The 20286-nt window shown below is 44.0% G+C and overlaps 1 protein-coding gene across 1 annotated transcript in view; it reads left to right on the top strand.

Moving 5' to 3' along the window:
- The first annotated feature begins 387 nt into the window (after positions 1–387).
- SCRG1 (stimulator of chondrogenesis 1) overlaps positions 388–20286 on the top strand; it is an 83011-nt gene continuing 63112 nt past the window's right edge. Inside the window, exon 1 of the mRNA XM_040333401.1 lies at positions 388–486. The gene's annotated coding sequence lies outside the window, so the exon portion shown is untranslated. The remainder of the gene's footprint in view (positions 487–20286) is intronic.

Here is a 20286-nt window from a genome sequence, read left to right as displayed (position 1 = left end):
CACTATCCTTATACTCACAGTTTTAAAGTTTCCAGGTTAGCTGACAGGTACACATTATTTTCACACTGAAGCACAATTGTTATTGTTTGATTGCAAATGTTTATCTGCATATTGACATTTGCAAATTACAAGGATGTTACTTTTTATGTGAATAATTTCCCAAAAATAATTTTATTAATTTCAGACTGTATAAAGGAAAGCTGTGTTTAGTTCTGGAAGTGAATTGATCATAGATGTCCTAAGGATTTTACGTGGTAAAAGCAGTCTGTTATTCACAGTTACCTCTGGGCCAAAGCTGGCAGCAAAGGAGAACTTGTCACTGCTAAGGAAACAAAGCTACATTTATGTCTCTCTCTCTCTCTATGTAAGTGAAGTTAGCTCACTCCCCCCATCCCAGTACTACTCTCTAGCACTGTACCTCACTCTGTACAGTACTCATCTACCCAGAGGTCTAAAGGCCAGACAGGAATTTTACAGAAGAATCAGGTAATTTCTCCATTCTTAAATTATAGAAATCATTTTAAGTTGATACATTTGGCATTTACACCCCTTTATGCGGCACAATGTTGCATATTAAATGCAGACACTGTAGATTGTAATATGTACTGTACAATAGAAACTATTATAGCTATTAGAAGGAATACAATGCGTATATGAAAATGACAATGCACATTTTTCTCTCTATTTTTTTATAAATTAGTAAATACAGTATATTGTTTGTGTGAAAACAATATATTAAAAATTTTGCATGATCTTAAAGAGTTCTCATTTTTTATATTTTTTTCGGGTCAGCATATTTCATCCCACTAAAGAATATGTAAACTTTTTTGTAGTAATGAACTTTTTTATGTGCTCCCTTTCTTCTTTTAAATATATCATCAAAAGCGTTTTGCTATATCTGTTAAAAAAATAAAAGAAAAGTTGATCTTGCCAGAAATCTTGGCAGCTGATAAGTTCTCGTGCTTTCTGATTGTACTTTACTGTGACCAGTTATATTTTTCTGAGGACTACAGGACCCCACCCATCTGTGCTATGGACAGTAGAACAGGGGGAGGTCTCAGTAGTCCTGTCCCATTTCTGCTGTTCTGATACAGTAAGGTGAGTGAGCGTTGTCACAGCACAGGAACTATGTTTCTGGCAGAATCATCTGCCTGGAACTATGTTCCTGGCAGAATCATCAGCATAGCTGGCAGCACTGACCATTCTGGAAAAACCCAACAGGCTTGTTTTACACAAGTCGATCCACCGATTCCCAGCTGAACTGGCCAAATTTTGATCCATGTATGGCAGGCTTAATTTACCCACCATATCTATGGACATCTAAGATGCACTTTAGCAAGAATTTGTTCTTGGGTTTAGATACTCCTTTAACCACTTACCCCCCGGACCATATTGCTGCCCAAAGAGTACTTTTTGCGATTAGGGACTGCGTCGCTTTAACAGACAATTGCGCAGTCGTGCGACGTGGCTCCCAAACAAAATTGGCGTCCTTTTTTCCCTACAAATAGAGCTTTCTTTTGGTGGTATTTGATCACCTCTGCGTTTTTTATTTTTTGCGCTATAAACAAAAATAGAGCGACAATTTTGAAAAAAATAAATATTTTTTACTTTTTGCTGTAATAAATATCCCCCAAAAATATATAAAAAAACATTTTTTTTCCTCAGTTTAGGCCGATACGTATTCTTCTACATATTTTTCGTAAAAAAAAATCGCAATAAGCGTTTATTGATTGGTTTGCGCAAAAGTTATAGCGTTTACAAAATAGGGGGTATTTTTATGTCATTTTTATTAATATATATTTTTTACTAGTAATGGCGGCGATCAGCGATTTTTTTTCGGTATTGCGACATTATGGTGGACACTTCGGACACTTTTGACACATTTTTGGGACCATTGGCATTTTTATAGCGATCAGTGCTATAAAAATGCATTGGATTACTATAAAAATGCCACTGGCAGTGAAGGGGTTAACACTAGGGGGCGGGGAAGGGGTTAAGTATGCCTGGGTGTGTTCTTACTGTGGGGGGGGTGGCCTCACTAGGGGAAACACTGATTACACACACAGCTCCCGGTCCCCGCTCTGTACCGAGCGATCGCGTGTGCCCGGCGGCGATCGCGCCCGCCGGGCACACGCACGGGAGTCGGGGGCGAGCGGGGGGCGCGCGCGCGCCCCTAGTGGCGGCTGAGAGAGAGGACGTTATACTACGTGCTCTCACCCAGCCAAGCCGACCTGCCGACGTAGAACGGCGGTGCGCGGTCGGCTAGTGGTTAAATAAAGACAAATTGCTTTATATATGATTAAATCTACTGTAGCGCCCCCTTGCTTTCAGCATGGGCACTACGCCTAAAGTTAGTGGGAGTTGGAGAGTTACCTTGCTCCCATTCAGTGTTTACTTAAATTTGGGGACTTCTGTCGTTTCCAGAAAGTCCACTGGGTCAGTCTGCGGAAAGGGGGGCAATGCCACCTCTGGCCAGCAGTTGGCGCCAGAGGGGTTCTGGCGGAGCAATTCTTCCCCAGCAGCCAATTGGAGGAGTTTATGCAAGGCATGCTGGGGGAGGATATATCTGGGACAGGGGTCATGTGTTTGGGAGTCTTCGCGTGGTCCCTGTTCCAGGTGCGGTACCCACCTTCAGGGTACGCACATCCATGGACCCCGCCGGCGCGGCCCACCTGGCCAGAGCTGACCTCCGCATCGAACCTCATCCTGATGAGAGAAGGGACCTCAGCGTTTCACTGGGTTCCAAAGCCTGTTGACAGAATCCCAGTCTGGGATCGGGTGTCCGGACCACTGACAGGTATGCTTGCTGTCATCCGGGAACTCTTTATAGAAAAGTCTACTGGGAGGATTCTCTTTTCCTTATTCACCCAAGTCTTCTGTTGAAATTGGCCCGTGGCAGGGGCCCCAGAGTCGGGTCTGTGAGAGAGACCTGTTTCTCCCAGTAGTATCCAGAAGTGGCGCTCTGGCTGCCAGGCCTATCATAGGGGTCTGTCCGGGGGCACTTTACCCACTCCAAGCAGAGTGGCGACGTGTAGCAAAGTTGGTTCTATACAGAGCAGTGTTGATTGCTCCGTTCTATATCCAGGTCTGATACAGCATGGTTCTTTTTCTTCCTTCATCAACCTTGACCTTCCCAATGTGTGTTGATGTTGGCCGTGTTTGGCCTGGGCAATAAAGCATTGAAAACTCTTTATTGAATGTCTGGACCTCCACTCACTGCTGCTATTCTCACAGTTACACCCCTAGACACTGCCAGGTTAATTTAGTAGGCCGGTCCCAAATCAAACAGCGGCTCCTTCGGGGGTAGCGCTACACTACAATTTGGTGTCCTTTTATGAAAGTGAGATCAGCGGCGATCCCGATTCTCACCGCTGATCTCAGGTCATACACAGTTTATGAAGCTGAGGTAATCAGCTGAGAACATGTTCTCCACTGATCATCTCAGCACAGTGAGAATCTGTAACTGACTGTCACAGTTTATGAAGGTGTGATCTCAGCACCTCACTGGCGATCTGTGACAGAATTCTCACTTTCTGATTCACCATCTCTGAGGTGGAGAATCAGAGAGAGAAGCACGAAGCTGGTTGAGTATTGTGGAGGAAGAAGGAAGTCTTTTGAATTCCATGCTTCACACACAAGCAGCCATACAGTCAGAAAATATCTTCCCCACTATTACACACCCCAAAATGAGCAGGTTAGGAATTTATAGTGTGTGTGTGTGTATATATATTTATATATATATATATATATATACACAGTGGGGATCGAAAGTTTGGGAACCCCAGGTAAAAATTTGTATTAATGTGCATAACAAAGCCAAGGAAAGATGGAAAAATCTCCAAAAGGCATCAAATTACAGATTAGACATTTTTATAATATGTCAAAAAAAGTTAGATTTTATTTCCATCATTTACACTTGACCATACCGTAAATAAATAAGCCTTACCCTGAAAATAAGCCCTAGTGTGTTTTTTGTGACTAAAATTAATATAAGACAGGTCTTATTTTCGGGGAAACACGGTAGTTACTTGAAGGCCAACACGCCACGTGCAGGATACTTGTCATCCGGCAGTGACTGAGCAGCAGGGGAATTGGCGTGTGAGTTTCTAATAGGCCTTAACTACCCAGACATCTTTTACCAATTTTATCTGTTCCTTTTTGGATTACAAATGACTTATTGTGCACCACCGTATGCTAGCAAAAATACCTGCCTGATAGGAAGAGTGAGTTGTCAATATATACACTCTTTTATTTAAGGTATTTGGTTATACTAAGTTGCACAGTGTTGCTGTCGGTGAGAGCTGGGTGAGGCCTGGTGAAGAGGTGCTTCAGTATTGGATATACCCTACTGAGGGAACCCCTTTGCTGTGTACTTACGCAGGTCTGTGTTAAATACAATAATCAAACCTGTATTTATTTATTATCATTATTGACTCTTACAGGGCCCTGTAAGTAGTCCACTACCTGTTTTTTACTTCTGTTCTTTTACTTTAATTCTTTTACCAAGTAAAGTTTCCTTGGTTAAGTGCAAACCTGTGTGCAGTCTATCTATTATCCTGTGGCACCAGTACAACACAAGGTAACAATTGGTTAAGTGCAAACCTGGGTGCAGTCTATCTATTATCCTCTGGGACCAGTACAACACAAGGTAACAATTTATTTGCAAATTTACTGTGGTGTGATAAAATTGTGTTCCCCAGCAGCCAGTGGGGTCCACAATCCTTACCAATACCAGTTGTGCCAAGGGAGGGTTCGAGCCAGTTTCAGGGGTTGATAGCCAGAGTACATACCCAAACAATACTCAGCAGCTCCTCCGGGGGTAGTGCTACATGAGCATAATCCGTTCCAGGAGAATTCTCGTAATCCAAAGCACTTGCATATCAAAGAGAGTTTCCCCATATTAGTCATTGTAAACGAAAATAATTTGTTCCGCATTGACTTCAATGGCATGCAATACCACATGTGGCCAGAGGTGGGGGGCACAGGAGAGCATCTGAAATGATTGGAGACGGGAGCTGCGGTGGCTCAACGCGATTGGCACTGCGCTGACAAGCCATTCACCTCTGCAGCTAGGGGTTCGGATCCCGGTCTCGGCTACATGTGAATTGAGTTTGGTGGTCTCAGCCCGGCTCCCGGTGGGTGTGCTATGCGAGGTAAGCCTGCGCTTAGTACGCCCACCCCCCTCCCACAAAAACCACCACACTTACACGCACTCGAAATTGGGTTAACATCACGCACTTTGACCACGCGGTCTCTAAAAAGAGAGGCGAAGGACTAACGGGGCTGGTTGAGCGGGCTAATCCTCTCACTCCCTTATAGGGAGTCCCTCTGCCCCGTTGGGCTTCAAAGCGGAGCAGGTAGGGCGGGCTGTGTTTTTGGAGGACCCCCTCACACACCTGCCATTGCCACCCGGGGCATGGAGAAAGGTGGCAGATTGCCTCTGGGGGAGGCTTGCCTACTCCCAACTCCTGCAGTCCGGCTCCTCTCTCGAGTACACGCACAAAATACACTTTAGAAAAAAAAAAAAAAGAAATGATTGGAGACAGCTCAGCTGACCTCAGAAAGGCTCAGAAAAACTTAAGAACTGAGTATTTTCGAGTATTTCCGAACGGCTCCGCTCGGCTCTACTCAGCTCCGACGCCCCCGCACCTCAGGCCAAATGCCATACTGCACACCCCATTAGCTTGGATTCTGTTTATTTTGAGAGACATCACACACAAACCGAGTCAGAATTTTTTTTTAAAGGTTGCTCGTCTTTCAAAATGTTAGTTAACCGCGTTACTCGTAAACCAAGGTTCCACTGTAGTATGAGTATGGGGTAGTGGCCATTGGATTTACCAGTTAGTAAACTGTTAGTGTAATTTTCGTAGAACTGTTTCTGTGGAGTGATGCAAGCAAAAGCCAGACTGTAAGCAGTCAAGGAGGTTTTGTCAGTGAGACAGGACTCAGATGGTTGTAGACTATGAGCTAGATTCAGGTAGCTCAGCGCATCTTTTGGCCGGCGTAGCGCATCTCATATGCGCTACGCCAACGTAAATCAGGGAGCCCAGGACAGTATTCTGAAAGATCTTGCGCCGTACGTTGCGCCGGCGTAGTGTAAATGTGCCGGCGTAAGCCCGCCTAATTCAAATGTGGAAGGTAGTGGGCGTGTTGTATACAAATTAGCCGTGACCCCATGTAAATGACTTTCCCGAACGAACGGCGCATGCAAGCGCATGCTCAGAATCACGTCGCAAATACTCCCGAAGAAACGTTGGCTCAATGCTCTCGACGTGAACGTAACCTACGCACAGCCCCATTCACGTACCACTTACGTAAACTACGTAAAATTCGACAGCTGTTCCGACGTCCATACCTTAACATTGGCTGCGCCTCATATAGCAGGGGTAACGTTACGCCGGACGTAAGCCTTAGGTAAACGGCGTAGCTGGCACAAGTACGTTCGTGAATCGGCGTATCTAGCTCATTTACATATTCTATGCATAAATCTACGGAAGGCGCCCCTAGCGGCCAGCGTAAATATGCACCCTAGATACGACGGCGTACTAAGACTTACGTCGGTCGGATGAAGCAGGAATTCAGGCGTATCTAGTTCCCTGAATAGCACGCATAGATACGTCGGCGCATCTTTCAACTTACGCGGCGTATCAATAGATACGCCAACGTAAAGTCTACGTGAATCTAGCTCTAGGTGTTCTAAAAGTTTAGAGGTAAATGGAAGCAAGGAGATTGGTCTTAAGTTATTCAGGCTGGTGGGGTCCAATGAGGGCATTTTAAAGTGGAGTTCCACCCAAAAGTGGAAGCTCTGCTTATCTGCCTCCTCCCCCCCCCCCCCACATTTAGCACCTTTCGGGGGAGGGAGCGGGTACCTGTTTTTGACAGGTACCCATCACCACTTCTAAGGCCCACCACACACGGTCGGGCAAAACTGATGAGAATTGTCCGACGGATCGTTTTCATCGGTTCACCTCTGAAGTGGCCGTACGGCCTGATATGTGTACACACCGTCAGTCCAAAATCCGATCGGGTCAGAACGCGGTGACGTCAAACACACGACGTGCTGAATAAAACAAAGTTCAATGCTTCCAAGCATGCGTCGACTTGATTCTGAGCATGCGCGTGTTTTGAACCGATGCTTTTCTGTACTAACCATCGGTTTGGTCCGATGGGGCAGCGGTCCATCGGTTCGGTTTTGAAGCATGTTTTACAATTTTAGACCGAAGGAAAACAGACCGATAGCCTATACACACGGTCGGTTTGGTCCGATGAAAATGAACTTCGGTTCATTCTCATAGGACCAAACCGACCGTGTGTACGGGGCCTAAGAGATCTCGCCGCGGCCAGGGCCGGACTTACCATTGGCCTTGACTGGGCTCAAGCCCAGGGGCCCCACCCAATAGGGGGCCCCCTTTAAAAAAAAAAAAAAAATTTTTTTTTTTTTTTTTTTTTTTAGGGGTCCGGAGGTCCCCAGGGGCCCGGAGGCCCCCAGGGCCCCGGACGGCAACCCCCCTTTTTTTTATTTATTTTTTGTAAAAAAATGTTTTTTTTTATATATTTTTTATTTTTATATATATAATATATATATATGTATATATATATATATATATATATATATATATATATATATATATATTATTATTATTATTAAAGGGCCCAGAGGTCCCCAGGGCCCCCGAATGGCAACCCACCTTTTTTATTTTTTTATAAAAAAAATTACATTTTTTTATATATATATATATATATATATATATATATATATATATATATATGTTTTTATTAAAGGGCTCAGAGGTCCCCAGGGCCCCATGTGGCAACCCCCCCTTTTTTATTTTTTTAATAAATGTTTATTTTTTTATTTTTGTTTATTTTTTTATTTTTTATTAAAAGGCCCAGAGGTTCCCAGGGGCCCAGAGGTCCCCAGGGCCCCCGGGTTTGGCAACCTCCCTTTTTTTATGTATTTTTTATAAATGTTTTTTTTTATTATTATTAAAGGGCCCAGAGGTTTATTTTTTCTTTTTATTAAAAGGCCCAGAGGTCCCCAGGGCCCCGGATGGCTACATATATTTATATATATTTGTTTTCTTCTTTATTTCTTCTTTTTTTTGTAAAGGCCCCCCCGCTTCTCAATTTGCGGCAGCCCCCACGCTTCTCAATTTCAGGCGGCAGCACCCCCACCCCCCCTAGGTTCTCTGCTTCAGGGGGCCCATGCCTTAAGCTGTGCAAGGGGCCCCAAAATTCCTGATGGCGGCCCTGCGCATACCTCCCAACACGCACGGATTCTGTGGGACTTTCCCGCACAGACAGCTTCTTCCCGCAGTCCCGCAAAAGGGTTAATTTTCCCGCACTGCAAGAGGAGGCAGCACGGAAGCAGGAGGAACCGGAGTGGTGTGTGGAGGACTGTGGCTGCTGAAGGGAAGAAAGCCGACAGCCGGGCTAATGACAGTCTGTGGCCCCGGCTGTTGGCACAGGTGAGAGGCACTCCCCCCCTCAACAACTGCAAAATCCCCCCCCCGCTCAACAACTTTAATGCGCTCCCCCCCGCTCAACAACTTCAATTCGCCCCCCCCCCCCGCTCAACAACTTCGATCCCCCCCAATTCTCGGCTCCTATGGGGCCCCTTCAACACTCAAGCCCAGGGGCCCCCACCACCCTAAGTCCTGCCCTGGCCGCGGCAAATGAAAACACATTAACACATGGTTTTATATTACAAAGGCTGGTTTACACTTTTTTTAACTGATGAAAAGGTTTGCTATAAGTATGTGTGTATAATGAATGATATGACTGCTAATAATGTATATGACTGACTATATGCTGAGCTGTTAAATGAGCACCAATATAAATGCTGAGACATATAACATTAGTTTTAACTGGCATAAAAATAATACAGTGTTTTCTTACCCCGCGTAAGATGTTATGTCTATATGAGAGGAACATGTAATGTGTTTTATGCAAATATTTGAAACAGGAAAAACATCATATTTATGAGGTGACTCTTGGAATTAAATTGTAGTACTGACATTCTACTAATACGTAATTCACTTGCCTTGCCACAGCAGCACACTGCCCATATATCACAGTGTTGTACTGAGAACAAACTCCATCTGATACAACGTACATTGAATAACATTTGGGTTAGGATTGTGCCACGTCTATACTCAGAAATTTGATGTGCTGTTATTATTATTTTATCTTATTGTATTTTCCACTGAGATTGCAGTAGCTAGCGCAAGGTGAATACATCCTTATAAAGAAATCAGCAAAAATCAAGTGAGAAATGTTCTGGCCATAATAGTAGTAGAAAGGATAATCACATTATATCTGTGAAAGCTTCATCTATAAATTACATTACACACTTTTGGTGCATACTGATCCCTCCCCTATCACATTTTACAAGAAAACTCTGAGGCCTCGTACACACGACCGAACATGTCCACTGAAACTTGTCCGTCGGACCAGTTTCAGCAGACATGTTCGGTCGTGTGAGGCCTTGTACTCACGACCGGATCTGTGCGCTGGAAACTGTCTGCCCGACAGTTTCCGGCGTACAAGGCTGATTTTTGTTTGGTTCCGCTGGCTTGTACACACCAGCGGACCAAATTACCGTCGTACCGGAACGCGTGCACGTAAACTACGTACGACGTCACTATAAAGGGGAAGACCAAACTTAATGGCGCCGCCCTCTGTTCCTCTTTTGCTAGTTACGGGTTTGCTCGTGTTAGTGAAGGTTTGGTTAGAGCTGATTCGCGCTTCTCGGTCTCCAGGCTTTGACAGCGTGTATTCACGGGTTCAGTGCGTGTGCTTGCGGTAACGTAGTTGTCATTCGGCTATAGGCTAGCAGGTTGTTTCTGCTTTAGCAGTTGCATCCTGTGCGCTCGTATCTGTTTGTCACGCGTTTGTCGCAGGTAGTGCTGGATTTGCGAGTGCTTTCTGTTTGAGTGTGTTCTTGACTGACCAGCCGGCCGGTTTGAAGCCATGATGGAGCAGCAGCGTCAATTTTCGCGAGTTGGTGCTGTTTATGGGATGGCTGCTGGATATGTTAATTTTTCCAGTACTTTGGCCAGAAACAGGGGGCGGAGGCGTTTCTGGACCAAGAATTGGTTGCGCCAGCGTGACCAGTTCTCACATATGCCTCTGCTTAGGGAACTCCAGGAGAATAATCCTAATGACTTTAGGAATTTTCTCCGCATGACGGACCCCGTATTCAACAGTCTGCTGGAACTTCTGTCCCCCTATATCACGAGGCAGGACACTGTGATGCGCCAAGCCATCACGGCCGAGCAGAGGCTTATTGCCACGTTGCGGTACCTGGCGACTGGGAGGAGCCTGCAGGACCTCAAGTTCTCGACAGGCATCTCTCCGCAGGCGCTTGGGGTCATCATACCGGACACGTGTGCTGCCATCATCAAAGTTATGCATGAGGAGTATATTAAGGTAAGTTTCCTGGCTGTAATAATGTTGCTAACTAACTTTATTTTTAATTTCCCAGATATGCTGTGTGTTTAACTAACGTTCCCTTTTCTCCCTATGCATGTTGATATCAGCTTTACATGTTTTTTTCTTGGCCTACCTGCATATTTGTCCCTTACCCAATATTAACCTGTCCAGCATGCTATCCTAGGGACAAACCCACCTTGCCATTTTTTAAAACAGGACTTTTTGGTTTTTGTGTCCCCCCCCCCCTTCAAACTTTAATTGTCCCCATCAGAGGGCTGTGGAGTCTCTTAATGAAGTGGCCCTATATATTTCATTTCCCAAATTCTCCATGCACATTTTTCGAATGCAATTTTAATACTTTGAAGTGTCACAAGGATGCTTGTAGGATGTTTTTATTCCAAAGTACTAAATCTCTTTTTTTGTTTGTCCCCACAGCTACCCTCCACACCACAGGAATGGCAGTCTGTGGCTTCCCAATTTGCCCAGCGGTGGGATTTTCCAAACTGCGGTGGAGCAATAGATGGGAAACACGTCCGCATTGTGCCCCCACCCCACTCGGGGTCCTACTATTATAATTACAAGGGTTATCATAGTATTGTGTTGATGGCGGTGGTGTCGGCACAGTATGAGTTTCTATATGTGGACGTGGGGAAGAACGGCCGGATGTCTGATGGGGGAGTGTTCGCACGGACTGATTTCTATGATCGTCTCCAAGCTGGTGGTCTGGCATTGCCACCAGATGAAGATAATGTGGAAGGACTTCCGTTTGTGTTCCTAGCGGACGAGGCTTTCGGGCTTGGTCCTCACCTCATGCGGCCTTTTCCCCAGAGGACCCTCACCTCAGAGAGGAGTGTGTTTAATTTTCGGTTGGCCAGGGCTCGGAGGGTAGTCGAGAATGCCTTTGGGATACTCACCAACCGGTTCCGCCTGTTCAGGACATCGATACATCTGGCGGAATATAAATTGGACACCGTTGTATTTGCCTGCTGCATTTTGCACAACTTTTTACGCAGGCACTCCCAGACGTACCTACCCGACATCGGTTCTGAGGCAAGACTACCCTCAGATCCCCTTCCCGGGCTGGACACTGGTCGCGCTGGCTTGGCCCCCCAATCAGCTCGTGAGGTACGCGACAAATATGTTGAGTACTTCATGGGTCGGGGGGCCATTGCTATGCCAGATCATATTTCTTTCTAATTCGGCCCCCAAAGAAAGGAATAATCTCTCAAATAATAAATAATTAGACCATTGGACTTTATACAGTTGTTTGTCATTAATGCTTTTTCTCTTTTTATCTGTCTTCCTGGTTCTCTAACTAACTTCTTCAATTTTAATGCATAATTGATTTCTCCACTTTTAGTAAATAACCACATTTTGCACAGTATTCACTCATCTACAAACAGGGTATTGAGTCTAGAAATAAGAAGCAACTCCATTTGTAAATTTTGAGGTCAAGTTTTTTAATTTTTGCTTGTTCATGACCCCAAAAATTATTTTATATTTTTTTCATTACTCCCTGCTTTTGTACTTAGGAGTCTACAAAAATGTTTTATTTTTTTTTATTTTTTTCAGGTAATTCAACCAAAAATATTATGCAGATTATACATTTTTTAACAAGTTCACATTTTTGTTTCTCAAATATAGTTAGATTTATTGTTTACATATATATATATATATAGAATATTTTTGGTGGGGTGTTTACCGCCTTAGTATTTTTTATTTTCGGCATATTTTTTATGCACAAAAACCAATATTTTTTTAACAATTTTTTTTTTTTTTGGTGTGTTTTTCAATAATAAAATTTGTTGTTGAGATTTAGGAGTCAAATCTCGACTTCACTAAATTCAGTGATTAGAGAGATTTATAATTCTATATATATATCTTTTTAATTTTTTGGCGTTGTTTATTCTTTATGGTCTAAACTTTATAGTATCCAAAAATGTTCAACATGGTCAAAAAGTAACAAAATACAATTAAAAAAATATAAAAACTCACAACAGCAGTCAGTCATGGTGTGCTTTCACACTGGAACACGCCAAAATTTGAAGATACACACATTCAGTGCAAACTCGCCAAATGTCATTGGTTCAACAGACAAATGGCCACATGTGCTATCTGACATCATGGGTGATCAATGTCTGTGTTCTGTGGGAGCAAACCCTTCCTCTCAACTACTTGAGGATGGAGGAGGGGGTTGGACCCACAAAGCACAGACACTAGATATTCTGTTATGGCAGATAGCACATGTTGGCACACTGTGTGTGTATCTTCAAATTTTGGCGTATTCATTATTAAAACAGTAAAAATGTTTGTGGGGGCGGGGGATGGGCGGGGGGTGTTTCAGTCTTTGACACGGCCCATCATGTCAATAATATTTTTAAAATTAGATTCGATGACCATCATTCTTTGCCGCATATTGTCCATTTCCGTGCAGCATTCCAAAAGGACATTTGTTAAATTCTCTTCCATGACAACCATCCTTTCACGCATATTGTGCATTTCAGTGCTGCACTCCATTACCTGTTGAATAATTATAGCAGCACTTGCACGTGAAAATATTGGCACACCATCCTCCTCCCCTAAAAAAAAAAAAAAAATGGTCATTTACAACATTATTTTTCGATGAGGCCTATCTACATATGTTTTTTTTAATCAAGCTAGGGTGACACTGACCTGATGGGCTTCTCCTTTCCACCTCTTCGACATCTTCTATCACTCCTCCTTCTTCCACCACCTCCCCATCATCTTCTATCACTCCTCCTTCTTCCACCACTTCCCCATCATCTTGGACTCCTCCTTCATCCATCAATCCACCTTCTTTCAATTCGCCAAATTGTTCTTCCGCCACTTGCCCTTCATCTGCTATAAATTCTAAGTCCAAAATTACTTCTTCCTCCTCTCTTCCTTCCTCCTTTCTTCCTTCCTCCTCTCCTTCCACATCCTCTTCTCCTTCCACATCCTCTTCTCCTTCCACATCCTCTTCTCCTTCCACATCCTCTTCTCCTTCCACATCCTCTTCTCCTTCCACATCCTCCTCCTCCTCCACATGTTGAGATGGCAGATTTTGGCCTTGTCTGGCCCTCTCTGCCTCCTCCAAATGCTGGCGACTTCTTTCCCCTGAAATAAACAAAAAAAAATGTAGACTCATCAGCACACAGATATTGGAGAGCATAAATCGCACACATTGCTTAGAAGATGCTTTCATTTAGTTACTTTTATCTTTCACCAAACCTACATTTTGCAATTACTTCTATATGGCAAGCTCTGATCCTGCCCCTTTTTAGCAAAGTGACACACATGGATGTCCCCCCTAAACAGTATTTCTGGGAGACCCTACCAAAACCCTTTTTTTGTTTGGGGAGACACAGGTGCTCTGCATTGCAGATGTGAAAACATCTGCTTTATTACCACTGTTTTTAGAATGAATCCTGTCTGTTTGCCTTTCCCATTCTCATAATTTTATTTTCTAGAACTAGCTTTTACACAATGTTTACAAACAAAGTTTTTGGCCAGTGAGCCATGTCCAGGTGTGTTGTTCCTGGAATAACCGAGCCTTTCTGAGAAACTATGTGATGTTACGTGGTTTACTAAGAACACTATTTGTAAATATGTAGGTATTTATGTCATAAAAAATAAATGACAACATGTCTTTAAAATTACAAGCAGGCCAAGGAGGCAGATGGTGAAATATACATGGCAACACATTATTGCAGACAATCACCCACCCCCCCCCCCCCAACCCCAATATATATTTACTTACTTTTACGCAGAATTTTAAGTATTTTCTTCATCTGATGTGGCTCCCTCAATTTTAAGTCTGACCATCGTTTCCTCAGCTGTTCCTTGGACCTGGTGATCCCAAACATCCTCTGCATTCTCCTCGCCACCTTGTCCATAATATGTGCCTTTCGGCGGTTAGGGGTCTTGTATGGCCCTAATTCACCATCATAGTCCTTCTTTCGCATGATGTAAACTAACTCCACCATTTCCTGGAACCGCATATTAGTGGCTTTGTATCTTCTTGGCCTTGATCGGGACGTCCCTGCCTCTGTCCCTTCACTTGTGGCATGAGAGCATCGTGCCCGCTCGTGTGACATCGCCATCTTTCCTTTCCCACAGAGATTATGGGCGTGGAAAAGATGAATTCTTACGCCATGGGCGGAGAAGAGGGCGGCGTTTAATACATACGCGGAGTGTAGAGAATGCAAACAACGTGTTTACGTCGGTTACGCGGAGAATCTTCGAGCGCATACAGAACATACACAGTTAACGCCATATTTCCTAAACTCATTGATTAGGGGCCTCGCAAAGGTGACGAGGGCGGGGTTTAATAAATACGCGGAGTGTTTAAAAGGTGCACGCCGTGATTACGCATCTTACGCGGTAATTAGGCGAGCGTGAGAAACGAGGAGCGAGAGACAGGAAGGTAAGGAAATTAAAAATGTGATCAGCAGAGGCCTTGAAAATGTAGACACATGGGATGGGGGTTTGGGCTGTTGGTTGCACCCTTTTTAAGCTATTCTGTCTATGGGGTACCACAATGTTATTTTGGTATCCAAATGCTTTTGGACACCTCACAAAATAGAGATGTGAACAATGCTGTACCTCATTGACAAGTTTTTGAATGGTGTATTCAGATCAGGCAAAGTATTGTTCAAGTGTTGGTTGTACAGAGGTCATTAGGAAGTGTCTTTTATGTCATCCATTGTCAGGGGCATGAGATTTACACATGAAAGAGTGCCTAGATGAATACTGTCATTTGTAAGCATTGTTTATTTTTCTATATTAAAAATATTTACTGCAATGTTAACAATGGCTCTGCATCTAGCAAATCAATGTTTGGTACAACCAATGCGGCCGAGCTGCCAATCATTGTTTAAACAAGAGAGACTGTGTTTGTAATTAGATATAGGTAATAAATTTGAAGACACATATTATATCAAGGTCAACGCTGATCCTTTTGAATATTTATTTTTCTTTGGTTTATGTTTTTTGAATCTAGACTCAAAAAAAAAAATCATATTTCAAAAAGTAAAATGGACCAACTACAAACCAAGGAAGCTATAGAGGCCTTACTTCTAAAATATCAGGACACGCCCATCCTGTGGAATTCAAAACACGCATTATATTGCAATAAAGATGTACGAGCGGCAGCACTAGAAGAGCTAGCAAACTATATGCAAACATGGGTGCCAGGATGCACTGCCAACATGGTGAAGGATAAACTTGCCAACCTCAGAAGCACATACAGGAGAGCATACAAAGCTAATAAAAGCAAAAAATCGGGAGCAGCAGCAAGACAAGCAAAGGAACCCAAACTGTGGTATTATAAACAGATGGCTTTTTTGCGGGACGAAATGGAAGGCAGGAAAACGATGTCGAGTCTTTCTTCCAACCTTTCCTCCATGCTACCTTCCAGCGGACCTTCCCCAGATGACCACAGCCCTGCAGAGTCGGAGGAAGAGGGCCTGGCTGACAGAGATGCAGATCTGCCACCCTTCGATGAGGAGGTATAGTAGTTTCCTCTATATTTCTGGCGTAAATAATTCTTGGTGGATTAATGATTTGATATTGTAAAAGAAAAGCCAAGCTGGGAAAAAGCAAAAAAAAAGGTGTACAGACAAATAGGTGTCAGAGATGACAACTGCAGGGGTCAGAAGTAGAGTGTATTCAAGTAATAATGAACAGAAAATACTAAACGAAAAACATGAAAATGAGTGTGGTTTTATTTAGCGAAATTGTAAAAAATGTCCTTTTTTTTCCACACAGGAAGAAGAGATCAGCCAGGAGGTGGCAGATCCTCAGGTGTCTGTCAGCCAGGAGGAGGCCGGGGTCAGTGGCAGCCAGGAGGAGGCCGGGGTCAGTGGCAGCCAGGAGGAGGCTGGGCCCAGTGGCCTGCAGCAGGTCCCCCCGGCCAGGAGAACCACCACCAGCCAGTCTTCTCCCCCCCAGGTGAGGCCATCAGGCCGAAGGAGGCAGTTGAGGCCTGTGGAGGAGGCAAGCCTCCGCATGATACAGGAGGCAAGCGCCATCATGAGGGCCCCCCTCAACCCCACAGAGGCCTTCAGTGCCTCATTGGCCCACGATTTGAATGAAGGGGAGGAGGACCAGAGAAGACTGGCAAAGGCCCTGATGAACCAGGTCCTTTGGTGGATGCAGAGGGGCCTGCTGACCCCAGAGACTGGGCTATGTGACCCGGCCCGGCTTGCGGAACACCATCCTCCTGCTGCCACATCGACCCCACCTGCAAGACCCCGTGTTAGATCCGCTGGAAGGCTGCCTGGAGGGAAGGCTGGAAAGAGGAGGAAACGTTGATTCTCTGCCTTCCATTTCCTTCCACATAAAGGACATCTTGTTTGGACTACCACAGTTTGGGTTCCTTTGTTTCTGTGCTGCTGCTTCATATTTTTTGGTTTGGCTCCTGAGGCTTGGAAGTTTATCCTTCACCATGTTGGAAATGCAAGTTTGCATATAGTTTGCTATCTATTCTAGTGCTGCCGTTCTGTTTATTTTTTGTGATGACATTTGCCTGAATAAAAGGCTTTTTGCTTTCATTTGAAAACATGTCTATTGTTTGTTATACTGTGGGGATTATTAGGCAGCAAACCTTTAATAAATATACAATGGGTCATTTACAAAGGACACACTCCTTGGGGGGGGGGGGGACATTTGGTGTGCCAACATGGTTTAATATTCTCAAATGAAACACAAAAAAAAAAAAAAAAAAAAAACAAAGAAAAAAACATGTTAAAAAAAAATATATAAATGGTGACATAACTAGAAACAACAAAAAACAAAAAAAGATGCACATTCCTTTACAAAAATGACTACTATAAATTATGGAGGACCACCAACCAAAACACACGTCTGGCATAGAAAACATTATTAAAGGATTACATCACAAGCAAGAAATGTGACATTTCAGTATGGGACAACTCTATTGAAATTGCATCAGCAAGAGAACGGGGTTATTCTAGCAAGTGAAGAATTAATAAAACGAGGCAAGAAAATGTGGTTTAGTGCGCCTTTTTAAGACATTGTTCTCTTGCTAGAATAAAAGGTTTCTAATGACGAATGTGCCATATCCCAAACAAACGCGAGTTTTACCTGAACGAGCGCTCCCGTCTCCTCATTTGGACTGAGCATGCGCGGGGTTTTTGTACGCTGCTTTTGTGTACAGACGACCGAACATGTCTGACGGACACGATTCCAGCAGACTGTTTTAAAGCAAGACCAGGAAACAGTTGTTCGTTGGAAAACGGTCTGGCCGACGATTGTTTGCTGGAATCCTGTCCGTTACTGCCTACACACGAACGAACATGTCCGCTGAAACTGGTCCGCGGACCAGTTTCAGCAGACATGTTTGGTCGTGAGTACGGGGCCTAAAGGGCCGACCGGACAGGTTTCCAGCGGACAAATGTTTCTTAGCATGCTAAGAAACATGTCCGCTGGAAGCCTGTCCGCCGGAGATGTCTGATGGTCAGTACGACTCATCGGAAATGTCCGCTGGCCCGAGAACCCGCGCATGACGTCGAAGTGATTCGATGCATGCGTGGAAGCATTGAACTTCCGGGTTCGCGCACGTCGCCGTGTCATCGTCGCCGTCACATCACCACGTATTCTGTCCGCGGGGATTTTGGTTTGATGGTGTGTACAACCATCAGACCAAAATTTGCTAGCAGACATGTCCGATGAAAACGCTCCGCGGACCGTTTTCATCGGACAGGTCCGCTCGTCTGTACGAGGCCTCACACTTCAAAAATGTCACATTACAAAACTTATGACCTCATATAAGCCAAAAAATGAATGGAAGATGAAAGCAGATTTTTAGGTGGACCTAGATTCAGATACTTTGCAAGTATGCCAAGCAATGCGTAAGTGTAATGCCCTGTACACACGATCGGTTCATCCAATGAAAACGGACCGATGGATTTTTTTCATCAGATATCAGATGAAGCTGACTTTCATCAGTCTTGCCTACACACCATCAGTTAAAAAAACGTTTGTGTCAGAATGCTGTGACGTAAAACCCTACGATGTGCTGAGAAAAATGAAGTTTAATACTTCCGAGCATGCGTCGACTTGATTCTGAGAATGCGTAGATTTTTAACCGATGGACTTGCCCACAGACGATCGTTTTTTTTCTTTATTAACCATCAGATCATTTTAAAACAGGTTCTAGGTTTTTTCACCGATGGGGAAAAAAACGATGGGGTCCACACACGATCGGTTCGTCTGATGAAAACGGTTCGAACCGATTGTGTGTAAGCGGCATGGAAATGAGGGACACCTACTAACAAACGTACAGTATGTAGGCATAGGACATGCCCCCTGCCACACCCCCTTAAAGGAGAATTAACAAAACAAAGATTAATCAAATCCACAAGGGCTATTTTTTACCACTACTATTCCTTTATATTGGCTTTAAAAATGTACAATGCAGCAATTTAGAATTTGGAAGAAAGGTTTAGCACTGGGAAACACCTTTTAAAAGATAAGAAGTGCATTTTATATACAACTACATGGATCAGACCAAAATGAGGGACAAATGAGGAGGAATGAGGCACAGAGGGACATTGTTCCAAATCAGGGACAGTCCCTCAAAATCAGGGACAGTTGGGAGCTATGTCTTTAGGGTAGGCCTGGTGGAGGGCCCATAAGAGCACCCATCTAAGGGAACCCACAGTTGAGTGAACTGGAAGTGCTGATCAACATTCTCGTGTTAAAATTGAGTTCAGACTGTACAGTAATGCTGATGTCAGGCAGAAGAGTTGTACTTGTGTATAGGGAAAAAAACTGCACTCTGTTTATGTTACAGTAAAGTATTAAAAAGGGTGATCATGAGGACAGTCATGCATTCTGGAGGAGGGCCTTTGGCCAGGAGCATTTCAGTAACTTAGATGGCGTAATCACCCTCATTACACAGGTGTATGGTGCCCCATCTTGTCTCTGTAGCAGTAGAAAGATTAGATGCTGGCAGCATATCAGGGGACTACTAACAAGTTACTGTTTCTCAGTAAAGCAGAGTGCTCCCCCAATTATGTTTTCAGCTACTCTTCTCCCCACAAGGCCAGTGCCATCTTTGTTCTTACTTTATCTAAAGGCTGTATGGCCACATCTTGTCTCTCATTTTGTTACTTGCTAAAACTTTACAATTGGTGTTATCATGGGAGGAGGGTCAGGGGCGGATCCATAGTCTAGTCTCGGGAGTGGCACTGCCAGAAAATACTTTTTTGGGGCAATTTATCAGGGAAATGGCTGGTGTTGGCGCTTCAATCATCCCGGCACCAAGGGTGTTATGGTGTCAGGATGATTGAAGCGCATTATTTGTCACTGTATGTCACTGTTTTGACCACTCCTAAAGGATGGGGAACTTCAAATTGGGTTTCTCTTGCAAAGTTTTTCTGACTTTGTTGGACAACAGTCCATCCACAAATTGTTCCTTCAGCCATCCATCTGCATCGCCCCAGTCGGACACTCCTACTCGACCACTTTCCCTTTGGCATATCTCTGTTTCCATGTCATGCAGTTACAGTGCATATTGTGGAATGGATTCTACTGCTCTCTACTTTCTGCTAACGAATTGGGCCCTGGGGTACCCTAATGTAACCACATGGCTGTACACTGCGTCTACATGGTTAACTATCTTGTCAATGGAATACTGGTTTTAACTGGGAGGTGCAGAATTAACCTCCTTGCTTTCCCATTTGGGCCATAAATGGCCAGTCCTGTTGAATAAGTGCACGAGATCCCATATGATCAGATCAAGCTCTATCTCTGTAACTCAGGGTATCATGTGGCTACATAGTAGAGTCTCTATAAGACTCTATAACTACAGTTTGTCAACTGAGA

The sequence above is a fragment of the Rana temporaria genome, chromosome 1 (assembly GCF_905171775.1).
Source record: "Rana temporaria chromosome 1, aRanTem1.1, whole genome shotgun sequence".
NCBI lineage: Eukaryota > Metazoa > Chordata > Amphibia > Anura > Ranidae > Rana > Rana temporaria.
Note: the sequence above shows the minus strand (reverse complement) of the source record. Positions and strands in the feature narration are given on the sequence as shown.